General features: G+C 55.2%; 1 pseudogene; it reads left to right on the top strand.

The window, feature by feature from the left end:
• LOC119109399 (kinesin-like protein unc-104) overlaps positions 1–12,888 on the top strand; it is a 62,272-nt pseudogene extending 49,384 nt beyond the window's left edge.
• The last annotated feature ends 17 nt before the right edge of the window (positions 12,889–12,905 follow it).

Genomic DNA, 12,905 nt, shown 5'->3' on the forward strand with positions numbered 1-12,905 from the left:
GGCGCCGGCCGCTGAGGAGAAGCGGGAGCCGGCGGCGGCCGACGAACCGCTGCCGGCCCATCTGACACCCGGCCGCCAGTTCACCTTCAGGGTGACCGTGCTTCAGGGCATGGGCATTCAGGGAGACTGCTCCGACGTCTTCTGCCAGTTCAAGTAAGCTGCTCGCCTTCGCAGTGGAGTGTGCGTTCAAGAGTACCGAAATTCGCCCATTTTTCTCGATGTTCTCAGCTCTCCTCGCGCTGCGCTGTAGGTTCCCAGTCATGTATTGTGGATCAGCCGACCCATTGTACGAGTGAATTAATGCCGATGCATCGACAGCAGTCCCCCTTCTGAATGGAGGACCGTGGTGCCTGCTGCATCTCGCCTGTTCACTGTTAACATTCGAGCCGATACAGGTTGTTTATAGCAACGCCTACTTACCTATGGTTTTCTCACTAGCATGAAAAGCATAGTTCCCACCAGTCCGTTTCATGTAAAGTAAATGCTTTCTGCTCGTTCTTTTTCCAGTTTCCGTCACCGGGACGACGAGGCGTTTTCTACGGAGCCAATCAAGAACTCGGGTCAGGCTCAGATCGGCTTCTATTATGTTCAAAATGTGAGCCACGCGAGGAACCTGTCCTGTGCTAATGGCATGCAAGCACTCCTAATCAAAAATGCTAAAAATGCTGGGTATATTCTTTTCCTTGGAACACGTTCCTACTTCATTGTTACGATGACATTTGCACTGTGCTGTACCCGAATATGAAACACTACATTTCTCATATCCCAGGCTTTTCAGCCACAAAATAGGCGTTCTGTATATGAATTATAGTTTCCTGCACTCGGACCTTCGGTGAGAGGAACGGTTGTCTGAATAAGTGGAATTTTCTACGCGCTACCTACCGGCTACCTGTGTGGTTTTATCACATTTGACTACTGCCTGTGGTTTGTCAGTCTTATCCATCTTTTACGCACCCGTTTACTATTTTCCGACGTTGTGCAATTTTGAAAAGGGTTGTGAGCCCTTGCCGTTCGATTCATCAAACTGTCTTTGATAACGGCAAAAGTAAGGTGAGTTTAGCTCTTAAACAAAAAAGAAACCCATTCAAACATTTGTTGTCCATGCCTGCAAGTGATCAGATGTCAATTATGTTCCACGTCTCTACCCATACACATACGCATGCCCGACCTTCTCCACAAAATATTTACCCCGGTCAGTCGTTTCCCGCCCTCTATCGATACCAGGCTTAGGCGATAGGCTTATCGACAGGCTTAACTATCCCGTAAAAGCTGACGTCCATCTGAGATGAATCCGCTGTGAAGTCTGGATGAATAATTTAGTTCGTAGGTACGCCTACTTTGTTTCTGTTTACTTTACGCCTGTTGACCTCCATTGTCCACACGCATCGCCTGTCAACGGTCGTCAGATAACGGTGACGGTGACGCGGTCCTTCATCGAGTACCTGAAGACGGAGCCGCTGATGTTCGAGGTGTTCGGCCACTTCCAGCACCATCCGCTGCACGACGATGCCAAGCAGGACTGCTGCGGGTAGGACATGCCTCCCGAACTATCCATTCTGCGTCACCCGGAGCGGGCTCCCGGCCGACACGGCCGACACAGCTGACCCTAGGTCGTCTGTATCTCTGCACTGCGCTGTACTGTACCGCACACATATCCGAACTGGTGCCAAACCATTTCCTGTTTGTGTATGCTTCCTGACGTCCCAAGGATGTGGCCCATAACGGAATATTTCCACAGTAATTATTTTTCCTGACGTGCCTTCCACATAACAGCATGCAATTATAATGCATTGGCTAGTGTCATGCCGTACTTCATGCTGACTGAGCTACCATGCGTGAATATATCAGTCGTAATTTCTGATGAAGTTATGTAGTGACCGCTAACGTCAGTCGAGGGTAGCCAGCCGAGCGGCAGGCCAGCTCACCTCTCTTGGCTTACTGAGCTGCACTGACTGATGTCACCCGGTGCTGGCAGGCGGCCGCCGCCACGCCGCCTCCAGCCGCCGGCCATCCCGATCAGCCAGCCGGTGAGGTCGCCCAAGTTCGGCCTGCCCTACCAGCCGTGCCTCTCGCACGTGCACGCCCGGGACGACATCCTGGTCTGGTTCGAAATCTGCGAGCTGGGTCAGTGGCCGCCGATGTCCGGCTTGGGGAGGACACGTGCCGCACTACCTGCGGCGTTATCGAGGCGGCACGCTTGGCCGCCGACGTCCGGCTTGGGGAGGACACGTGCCGCACTACCTGCGGCGTTATCGAGGCGGCACGCTTGGCCGCCGACGTCCGGCTTGGGGAAGACACGTGTCGCACTACCTGCGACGCTATCGAGGCGGTGCGCTTGCTGGCACGAAAAAATCCACGCATGTGGTATTGCGCTGATTGACGCGCTTTGAGCAACATTGTATGGAAAATTCTGATTGCTAAGAGTAAGCCGCCGAGCGCCGGGTATTTCACAGTATTCATACTGTTTACGTAATGACTTCTATTTTTAGTGCATATAAAATGTCATGCGAGCGGTCCTTAAGCAGTTTCCACTCGGTTGTGGTCCTCAGTGCTTGTAGAGGTGCGAGGAGAGTACGGCGGCCGTACCGGCAGGCATGGTGGCTGTACGGCAGGCATGGTGGCTGTACGGCAGGCATGGTGGCTGTACGGCAGGCATGGTGGCTGTACGGCAGGCATGGTGGCTGTACGGCAGGCATGGTGGCTGCCGGCATGTAAACGGGCATCGTGTTGACCGCTCCAGTCAGTGTCGCCTCGGTGGCCCCCAGCCTCACCTCTGCGGGTCGTGGTGACCACTCCAGTCAGTGCTGCCTCGGTGACCCCCAGCCTCACCTCTGCAGGTCGTGGTGACCACTCCAGTCAGTGCTGCCTCGGTGACCCCCAGCCTCACCTCTGCGGGTCGTGGTGACCGCTCCAGTCAGTGCTGCCTCGGTGACCCCCAGCCTCACCTCTGCAGGTCGTGGTGACCACTCCAGTCAGTGCCGCCTCGGTGACCCCCAGCCTCACCTCTGGGGGTCGTGGTGACCGTTTCAGGCAGCGCCGCCTCGGTGACCCCCAGCCTCACCTCTGCAGGTCGTGGTGACCGCTTCAGTCAGCGCCGCCGCGGTGACCCCTGCCCCCACCGTTGCCGCAGCTGCGAACGGGGAGTACATGCCGGCCGTGGTGGACCACTGCGACGAGCTTCCCACGCGCAGCCAGTTCCTGCTGCACCAGGGCGTGCAGCGCCGCATCCGCATCACGGTCGTGCACGAACGCTCGCCAGAGATCAGCTGGCAGGACGTGCGCGAACTGGTCGTAGGTGAGCGTGGATTGTGGTCTGGTAAGTGTGAGGTTGGTGGGTCTGGCGCAAGCGGGTTGGCCTTGTTTAAAATGTGTGCACATGCATTGTGGAACTCGCACCCCTACGACATGAGTGCGTTGTGGGCAAATCTGCGACGCTGGCGGGCTACCCTGACTGGTGAATCGGAGTCGGATAAAGCAGTCACTTTTTAAGCAGCAGACATCGGCCATGTGTTTAATTGTTTTGCAGTCAGTACGCCTGTGCGCTCTGCTAACCATGTTGAGGTAGTGAAAGCAATATGTGACGACATTTATCAGAAGTGATGCCAGACCATTCCGTTGATTTAAACTGCCACATACTCGGAGTTGAGTATCTCGGTATAAAAATGGTGGTATCAAAACGGATTTGCTGGCTGCAGTCACACCAGCCATAAAGGTTGATTGATTGGGCTCAGATCTTGCCGAGTGCGATGGTCATTCTGATTCAGGCATATGAAATCATAGATTTGGCCTCAACCATTTGGAGACTCATCAAACATCTACCTTCGCTTCTGGACGTGGCTTAAGTGGTGTAGGTGGATAAAAAGGTAATAAGACGTGCTATAACCTAATAGGAAGCGTGGTCGTTGCAAAGGCTGCTTACGCTAGTGGTCTTTTTTAATGGCGTTGGAGACGAGTTTTCGTGTTGTTTTTTTTTTGCAACTGGCGAGCAGCAAACCAGATATTTTATGTATATTTTTCACATTACCGACCGGAGGCCTGCTTATTTTGACTGTGGCGTGATATTTGCGCTCTGCCGAGCAGGCCGAGTCAGAAACACGGCCGAGTATGACGAGGACGACGAGAGCGACTCCACCGTGCTGTCGCTGGGCCTCTTCCCCGGCGAGTACCTGGAGTATGCCGGTGAGTCACCCACACCGTCCTTTGCAGTTGCAGTGCGCCCGGACCCAACGGATCGGCGCCAGGTCGGTGATTTCATTTGGTTTCATGCGACGCTTTAACTTACCTGGAGCAGGTTTCATATCTGCCGTCATGTTCTGATCTGTCCTTTCTTTTTGATGCTTAAGACGCTTCCAGCGAAATGCACGACTTTTCCCCTTTGCTCCTGTTTTCGGATCTGACACGCGTTCAGTCAAAAATCAGGTGTTTGCCAATGACTGCTTTTTAAATTTGTGACTATGTTCTTATGATATGCATGGTACATATCTTTCTCATCGAAATGGTTGTAAGGTCCTGTAGATTGATGTTGACATAGGACAGGTACTCACAATTGTACGCATGGATGGCGCCAAGAATTTTGAGTTGGGGGGGGGCAGGATTTCGCAGGCGGCCTCCTGAATAAAATGGGGCCTCCTCACAGGGGGGGGGGGGAGCCTCCTGCGCAGGGTCATATTTGAGGGGGGAGGGGCACTGAGGGCATGTGCCCGCTTATCAGACATGTACCACATCTATATAAAGAGCAGTCGACATTTAAAAATCCAGAATGGGAGCCTTTAATTAGCCAGCAAAGGGTCTCGCTAGCCTAAATTCCGGCTTCTGTTCCAGAAAAAGACTCCTGATGCATAGAGGGGTCTTTTTATCCCGAACAGGATGCTTCTGATTCACGAAGGGGCCTTCATATCTATCCAAGGGGCCTCGTCATCCAAAAACAGGCTATTGTGATCCGGAGTCGTGATCACCTGATACGTGACAATAGTCTCCTGTTTCGGAGGTGTGTCCTTTTAACGGACTGACTGATGCGTGAAAAGGGCCTCCTTCTCCTGAATATAGAGGGCGTCTCCCAACTCTCCCAACTCAACAGGGGCCTCCTAGATTTCAACGGGGGTCTCCCAAAACAACAAGGGGGTCTCGTTAACACAACAGTGGGCCTCCTGATGTAGAGCACGGAATACCTTAGGTGGCCTCCTGATGCATAAAAGGGTCTTCTGAGCCAGATATTGTTCCTACTCTCCGGCTTCTTAATCACTACTGGCCGGCTCATTTATCGGGCTTCCTTAATCTGAATTTCGGTTATCTACGGGTAGTTTCAACGTCTTCAAAAAAAGCGTTTGTTTGGGAAAAGCGACTTCCCAAAAACTTTGTCTTGGGGGACTAAAACATACTTTTCCGCTACCGGCATGTGGGGGACCACCCCCTACTCCCTGCTGCGCCGCCCCTGGTTACAAGAATATTCACCCTCCGGTCATCTGTACTTTTAAAATTGTGCTCTCGCCTATCATAACGGAGTTCCAGATAGCGTGGTGCCCACGACATCAGGCGGTTTGCGGTGGTCTCCGGCAGGCGACACGAGGACGATGCTGCGGTTCGAGGCGGCCTGGGACTCGTCGCTGCACAACTCGCCTCTGCTGAACCGCGTCACGCCGTACGGAGAGCTGGTCTACATGACTATCTCCGCCTACCTGGAGGTACCGCCCGCATCACCAACTGCTGGGCAATGTGGCAAGAGGCATATGTGACTCGTGACGTTATGCTAATAAGCATGCATTCGGAGCAGTGAAGAGTAGACACTTAACCCAAGTCATGCGCCACGCAGGTCCAGAATGCCGACGTTCATGCAGGTTTGCAGGGTAAAGATTCCTACGGAGATATTTCAAAACCGGACTCTGTCGTTCTGTGCGATCGGCGCGTTGTTGTAAGTCGTGTGGTACTGAGTTATCACTTGCTTCGCTCAGGAGAGCTGCGTGACATCAGGGCTTTTGGGAGGTCACCTGACGAGTCGCATGGAACAAAGCTGAAGAGAGACCGGTGATGCAACAAATGAAGTGTTTGTATGGACATCGACATTCAAGGACGTGATGATAGGATATGTCCATCTGGTTCCATCCATCCGGATGGGATCCATCGGGATAAGTCGAAAAAGCCCTGCTGCCAGTGCTGTGCACCCGTGGGTGTTTTACGCTAATAATCTGGGTACCCAGCCCGTCCCTCCGCTTTTTCTAGACCTTTGACCTTTTTGGTGACTCGATTTGTGCTGGTGCCGCGAGGCTCCAGCTGCTCCGCCCACCGGCCGTCCTACCGTGACCTCCCTCGTCCTCCCGTGGCCTCACAAAGACCACCTTTCGTTGCGGCCTCGCTACGACCTAATAACCCACGCCGCCTTCTGGGGGGGGGGGGGGGGATAACCCAACAACCCCCTTCTCTCAACAACGCCGGACGCTTTCTCGTTACCTCGCCCAAGTCATTCTCTGGCGACCTGGATATTTACAATCCCCCAACCTGTTTTCCCTTCATCTACGCTACAGCCACCTGTACGGACTCCTTGAAACCCCACGCTCTCCGCACGTCACCTTCGCTGGTGATGTGGTGGCGCCGCTCTCTGACGCCGGTCGCCCCTCCGCCGTCAGCTGTCGCCCTGTGTGCAGATGGCGGCGCCGCTCTCTGACGCCGGTCGCCCCCTCCGCCGTCAGCTATCGCCCTGTGTGCAGATGGCGGCGCCGCTCTCTGACGCCGGTCGCCCCTCCCGCCGTCAGCTGTCGTCCTGTGTGCAGATGGCGGCGCCGCTCTCCGACGCCGGTCGCCCCCTCCGCCGTCAGCTGTCGTCCTGTGTGCAGATGGCGGCGCCGCTCTCTGACGTCGTTCACCCCCTCCGCCGTCAGCTGTCGTCCTGTGTGCAGCCGGCCATCATCACCAAGGACCTGTGCATGACGGTGTACGGGCGGCACGCGCGTACGGCACCGCGCACCTTCCGCCATCTGTTCCTGGGCGGCGGCCAGGCGGGCGACGCCAACAGGCTGACGGCCGTGTACGAGCTGAGCAGCCGGCGCTCGGCGGACAGCGCAGGTAGTCCAGGTAGCGGCATCGGCACGCCGCGAGCGCGGCAGCGGCCCAACGCGTCATAAGTATCATAGGGTAACAGATGGCTTGGTTCCTGACAAATATTGGTCCCAAGAGTACATCTTTGTTTGATTTTCGTGCTGCGCAGTGCATATGCACTGGTTCATATCCTAATTGGCAAAAACCTGACCACAACATCGAGGAACTCTGTAAACGCTGGTTTGCACGGGGAAGTGAATCCGTAATAGCCACAGGGTGCATTTCTACCCACAATGACACATACCATAGAACATAAAAGATCACACGAGAGGGAACCCGATGGCGTAGACAGGATTTCGCCCAGGATAGGGCCAAAGCGGGTCACAGGATTTCTTTCAGCTCGTCGGGCTGTAGGGACCAGTATGTTATTATGTTTGTTATTGTGTATGTATGTTATTCGAAGGACTTGTGTAGTCTTGGGATTCTATTTTGATGTGTTTTTGTTTATTGTAGGAGCCCATGGGGCGTTTAAACTGTCAAAAGGTACTGGAGCCTTCAGCCGCAGAGGGCTCTACCCCTCCAGGGGACGAGGATGGCTCCACAAACTCCCCCTTGGATACGCCACTGGGGGGAGGGGGCTGAAACACATTGAACTACATTGCACTACAAAGACATTGAACCACCTCCTTGGGAATGGCACGGGATGTTGATTTGCGATCGGCGTACGCACATGCAGCCTGTGTCCAGTTTAGGGTTGCCGGTCGGCAGCACTTGGCGGACCCGTCCACATATTCCAGCCTTGTGTCACGCCTCGGTGAGTGCCCCTGCCCTCCCCCCCCCCCCTCCCGCCCCTTCTCGGTGACACGACGGCTCGTGGCGGCAGGCGCCAGCCGGCGGCAGCGTCGCGTGCTCGACACCAGCGCCACTTACGTGCGCGGCGAGGAGAACCTGGAGGGGTGGCGGCCCCGCGGCGACAGCCTGCTCTTCGAGCACCAGTGGGAGCTGGAGAAGCTGACGCGGCTGGAGGAAGTGGGCCGCGTGCGTCACCTGCTCATGCTACGAGAGAAGCTCGGTCTCGACGCCAGCGGACTGCAGGCACAGGAGTTCAGCAAGCTCGAGAAGGTGGGCAACGGCGCGGCCCCAGTGGTTAGGGCGCTTCACATCGCGGGTAGGACCTCTGTGAATCTCACCCTAATGCATTCTCCGTCTTAAAATTACGTTCGGAATTGATCCCAGACACAAATTTCCGACTACGCTAAAAACATGGAAGTTTTTCCTATAAGAATGCGTACATCTTATTCTGCCCAAATTGCGAGAAACGACTTCTTTTGGAATGCTTTGACACCTCCCTTACGGATACCTCAAGCTGCATTTGCATAACATTTAACAGATAATTTATAAAACCACAGCCTCCATTGCGTGGCATCGCGGAGCCCTTTAGCCCCGGCGTTGCCCTTTAGGCAACGCTGTCAGCGGGCGCTCACCAGGTGGCAGCACTAGCAGAATCTCTAGAAGAGGCGCCCGTCCGATCTACCCTGCCCCCTTACTCCACCCGTCTCACATAGACTGGGCGTCGCCACTGTTGGCGTGGGCCCACCGCGTGCCTGCACCGACCTGACCTGACGACGAGTTGGTCTCGCGCGCCTGCACCGGCCTGACCCGACGACGAGTGGGTCTCGCGCGCCTGCACCGGCCTGACCTGACGACGAGTGGGTCTCGCGCGCCCGCACCGACCTGACCTGACGACGAGTGGGTCTCGCGCGCCCGCACCGACCTGACCTGACGACGAGTGGGTCTCGCGCGCCTGCACCGGCCGCCGTGTTCACAGGACGAGTGTAACCAGGTGGCCAAGGCGTGCAGCGAGGGCCGGCCGGCCAGCGTGCACCGATCTCCGACCAGCCGCGCACCGCCGGCCGCCGCGCCGCCGCAGCGACCCATGACCGACAGAGAGCGCCACCTGGCAGCCAAATACGTCGCCTTGATCCTGGGACGCAGCGACAAGGTGGGTGGCGTCGCTGCCGTCGGCTGTTGGGCCCTCAGACCTGGCCTACGCCCACTGGGGCCGGTTGGGTGGCCTGAGCACACTGGAGCACGGGGGGTGCATCAGATGATGTGGCTCGTGTCGGAGCGCAATGGGCATCGGTCGCAAGATGCACAGGCGAATTGGTTCGCCTGTGCATCTTGCATCCATGCATGTGCATCCATGGTTCACTACTTCAGATGTTCGGTTCCCAACGCGTCCACGCATGCCGACCACCTGCCGTGGCAGGCACCGAATCTCGCCACATCTTCCGCTTTTCGCGTCCATTTCGCCGACTGACGTGTCGTTGTGATTGACGCCATACATCGCTTCAGCTTGCCATTACGGCCTGACCCCCTGTTGTGCCGACGGGCCATGCGGTCACCGGGGCCTGGTCTTATTTGGCGTCCACGAGATCTAAAGCAAGGAATTGTTTATTTTTTGTCTTTTTTTTATTTTCTGCCGTGGCTTCTCCCCCTCCCCTCGATTCCGATGGCCTGTTCATGGCCGGATCTTCCTGCGCCTTTTGCGTCCACGAGATCTAAGGCAAGGAACTGTTTATTTTTTGTCTTTTTTCTTCTTTTCTGCCGTGGCTCCTCCCCCTCCCCTCGATTCCGATGGCCTGTTCATGGCCGGATCTTCCCGCGCCTTTTCCAAGATAGGATGGCTCTACATCTGTCCAGTGCATAGTGACGGGGCAGGGCACGCGCTCACCGTCCAATGTATAGTGATGGGGTAGGGCACGCGCTGACCAAGCTGTGTGCTGTTTGTCGCAGGACATGACGGAATCGTCTGCCCAGTTTGCTGCCGATCAGATGTCGGTCATGGAAAACCCGGACATCATTAAAATATCGACATCGTAAGCGAACAGTGCTGGACAAATTTGTGGGTGGCTTTTAAGTTATAGTCTATTTCAACCTGTATTTTGATGAATGGCTGATCATCGCATGCATCGAAATCAAGGTGTTTTCAGTAGCCATACGCATATCGTACATATGCTTACTGCCTTTTTTGAACGGAACCAGTTTTGAGCCTTGAAGTCCTCATTGTTTCGCTGTTGCTGTTTCCTCGTCAGAGCATCGCGTCTTCATGCACCACACACACACACACACACGCACGCACGCACGCACGCACGCACGCACGCACGCACGCACGCACGCACGCACTATATATATATATATATATATATATATATATATATATATATATCTCTCTCTCTCTCTCTCTCTCTCTCTCTCTCTCTCTCTCTCTCTTCTCTCTCTCTCTCTCTCTCTCTCTCTCTCTCTCTCTCTCTCTCTCTCTCTCTCTCTCTCTCTCTCTCTCTCTCTCCTCTCTCTCTCTCTCTCTCTCTCCTCTCTCTCTCTCTCTCTCTCTATCTCTCTCTCTCTCTCTTCTCTCTCTCTCTCTCTCTCTCTCTCTCTCTCTCGCTCTCTCTCTCTTCTCGCTCTCTCTCTCTCTCTTCTTCTCTCTCTCTCTCCTTCTCTCTCTTCTCTCTCTCTCTCTCTCTCTCTCTCTCTCTCTCTCTCTCTCTCTCTCTCTCTCTCTCTCTCTCTCCTCTCTCTCTCTCTCTTCTCTCTCTCTATCTCTCTCTCTCTCTCTCTCTCTCTCTCTCTCTCTCTCTCTCTCTCTCTCTCTCTCTCTCTCTCTCTCTCTCTCTCTCTTCGCTCTCTCTCTCTCTCTTTCTCTCTCTCTCTCTCTCTCTCCTCTCTCTCTCTCTCTCTCTCTCTCTCTCTCTCTCTCTCTCTCTCTCTCTCTCTCTCTCTCTCTCTATCTCTCTCTCTCTCTCTCTCTCTCTCTCTCTCTCTCTCTCTCTCTCTCTCTCTCTCTCTCTCTCTCTCTCTCTCTCTCTCTCTCTCTCAGAGGAGAGGAGAGAGAGAGGAGAGAGAGAGAGAGACGATGAGCGGAGAGAGAGAGAGAGAGAGAGATGACCGCCCTCATTCCACTGGCCCATGTGTCTAGACGGTTTTGTGAGAGCCGCCATCCCAGAAAACCGATTCCGTCAGTTGCCTTCTGTCTTCCGAATTTCAGGGTCATACCTGACCCTAAGTCAATAGAGTCTGTTAATTCAATTGCTTTGTTGCCTACGAAGCTGTCTCAGAGATGTAAGATTTCGTCTAATGCTCCGTACTTTGTCTCTACTCTAATACTCTACTTTGTCTCTACTCTCTAATACCCCGTAATCCTTCTAATACTTCGCCACATTGAACGATTCCCTACAAATTACCTTCGCTGAAGACCTGGCCTGATTCTGACCTGCCGCAGGCCAGCGACCTTGCAAGGTGCATTTAATATTTTGTACCAAACGATCCGCTATTCAGTGGTCTACAATTGGGCAAAATCTGGCGCGGCTGTGCCGCGCCGTTCGGAAACCATTGCGGAAAACCCTTCAAGTTGGGGGGCCAAATTGACCCCCCACCCGAGCTTGTGTTGAGCCACGAAGTCACGATTCGACAAAAGACGCGATGAACGGAATTCGTTCGCCATATTTGTCTGTTGCGAATATTGGTTGCGGCTGCTATGCGTTAACCGGTGATTTCTCAGGCGACCTGCGCCCGTCTAACTGTGTCGTCGGCCTTTCGCATGTCGTCGCTATAGAACACAAAAATGCGCTCAGCTGGGAGAAGTTCCAGCCCACCCAGTGTAAGGGCTACGGCGCAGACAAAGAACTCACAAGAACCTGCTGCAAAAAAAAACGTTGCATTGGTTAATGGTATTGAGGTATTACGTTAGCAAGCAAATATTCAAACGCGATAGTTATTTAGAAAAGATATTAGTTGTTCGATGTTGTTTTAAAATAGTGCCATGGATCACTAAAATAGCATCGAATTCACCAAGCTTAGTAGTAGGCGCCAGTCGCGAAGATCCAGGTCACTGCAGGAACCTCTTTGCGGTGTTAACGGGGCTAGTTCCCAGTAATTCTGTGATTGGGGGCGAGGCTCCCGCCGAGCTTGCGTCCGATTGCTCTTTCCGGTTGATTCGGTCCGCCGTGTCTCCGTCATTAGCGAACGGCTGACGACCGGCGCCGCACCCATGTCCCAACGTCAACAGGCCGCAGCGCGCGCCGGTCCCGGCCTGACCAACCGTCCCTCCGTGCCACCGGTGAACCCCGTTGACCTATGTGCCCTAGAGTGGCCAGGGGTGCCGCCTTGCCGTGCCCGCGGTGACCCCCGGTGACCTATATGTTTCAGCGTAACCCTTGAGCCGCCCTGCCTTGCTTCCGGTGACCCCTAGTGACCTCCAGTAGCCGGCGTGTCTCAGTGTGACCTTTCAGACACCGTGCCGTGACCCCGGCGACAGCTGGTAAGCCGCGTCGCCCCCAGGTCGTTGAGCCCGGCGTCGGCCAGCCTGCCGGAGACGCACCCTGGTGTAGTGCGGCCGGCGGCGGCCGGGCCAGCCGAGAGTCGGCCGTCGCCGCCTCTCTACTGCGCCGAGCTGGAGGAAATCCGCGTCTCGCCTGCCGTCAGCCGCCGCGGCCCGCTCGAGGTTTTCGAGGAACTCACCCAGACCTGGCTCAAACGCTGGCTGGTGAGTCACGCTGAGGACTGGCTCAAACGCTGGCTGGTGAGTCACGTTGAGGACTGGCTCAAACACTGGCTGGTGAGTCTCGCTGAGGAAAAGCTCAAACGCTGGCTGGTAAGCCACGTTGAGGACTGGCTCAGAAGCTGGATGGTCATCGCATCAATATCTGCCTCGAACGCAGCATGGGGCGTCAGGTGGAGTACCGGCTCCAACGTTGGCTAGTGATGCACAGCCGGTCGCTGGAGGTGGGTCGCCCGCATGAGTTCCTACTCCGGTCGCGATCGCCAGCTGCCCCGCCCGGACCAGCTCTGGGCAGTTAGCGGTGCCTCTGCGTGCC

Source organism: Pollicipes pollicipes, unplaced genomic scaffold, assembly GCF_011947565.3.
Source record: "Pollicipes pollicipes isolate AB1234 unplaced genomic scaffold, Ppol_2.1 Scaffold_7231;HRSCAF=8579_pilon_pilon_pilon, whole genome shotgun sequence".
NCBI classification, from domain to species: domain Eukaryota; kingdom Metazoa; phylum Arthropoda; class Thecostraca; order Pollicipedomorpha; family Pollicipedidae; genus Pollicipes; species Pollicipes pollicipes.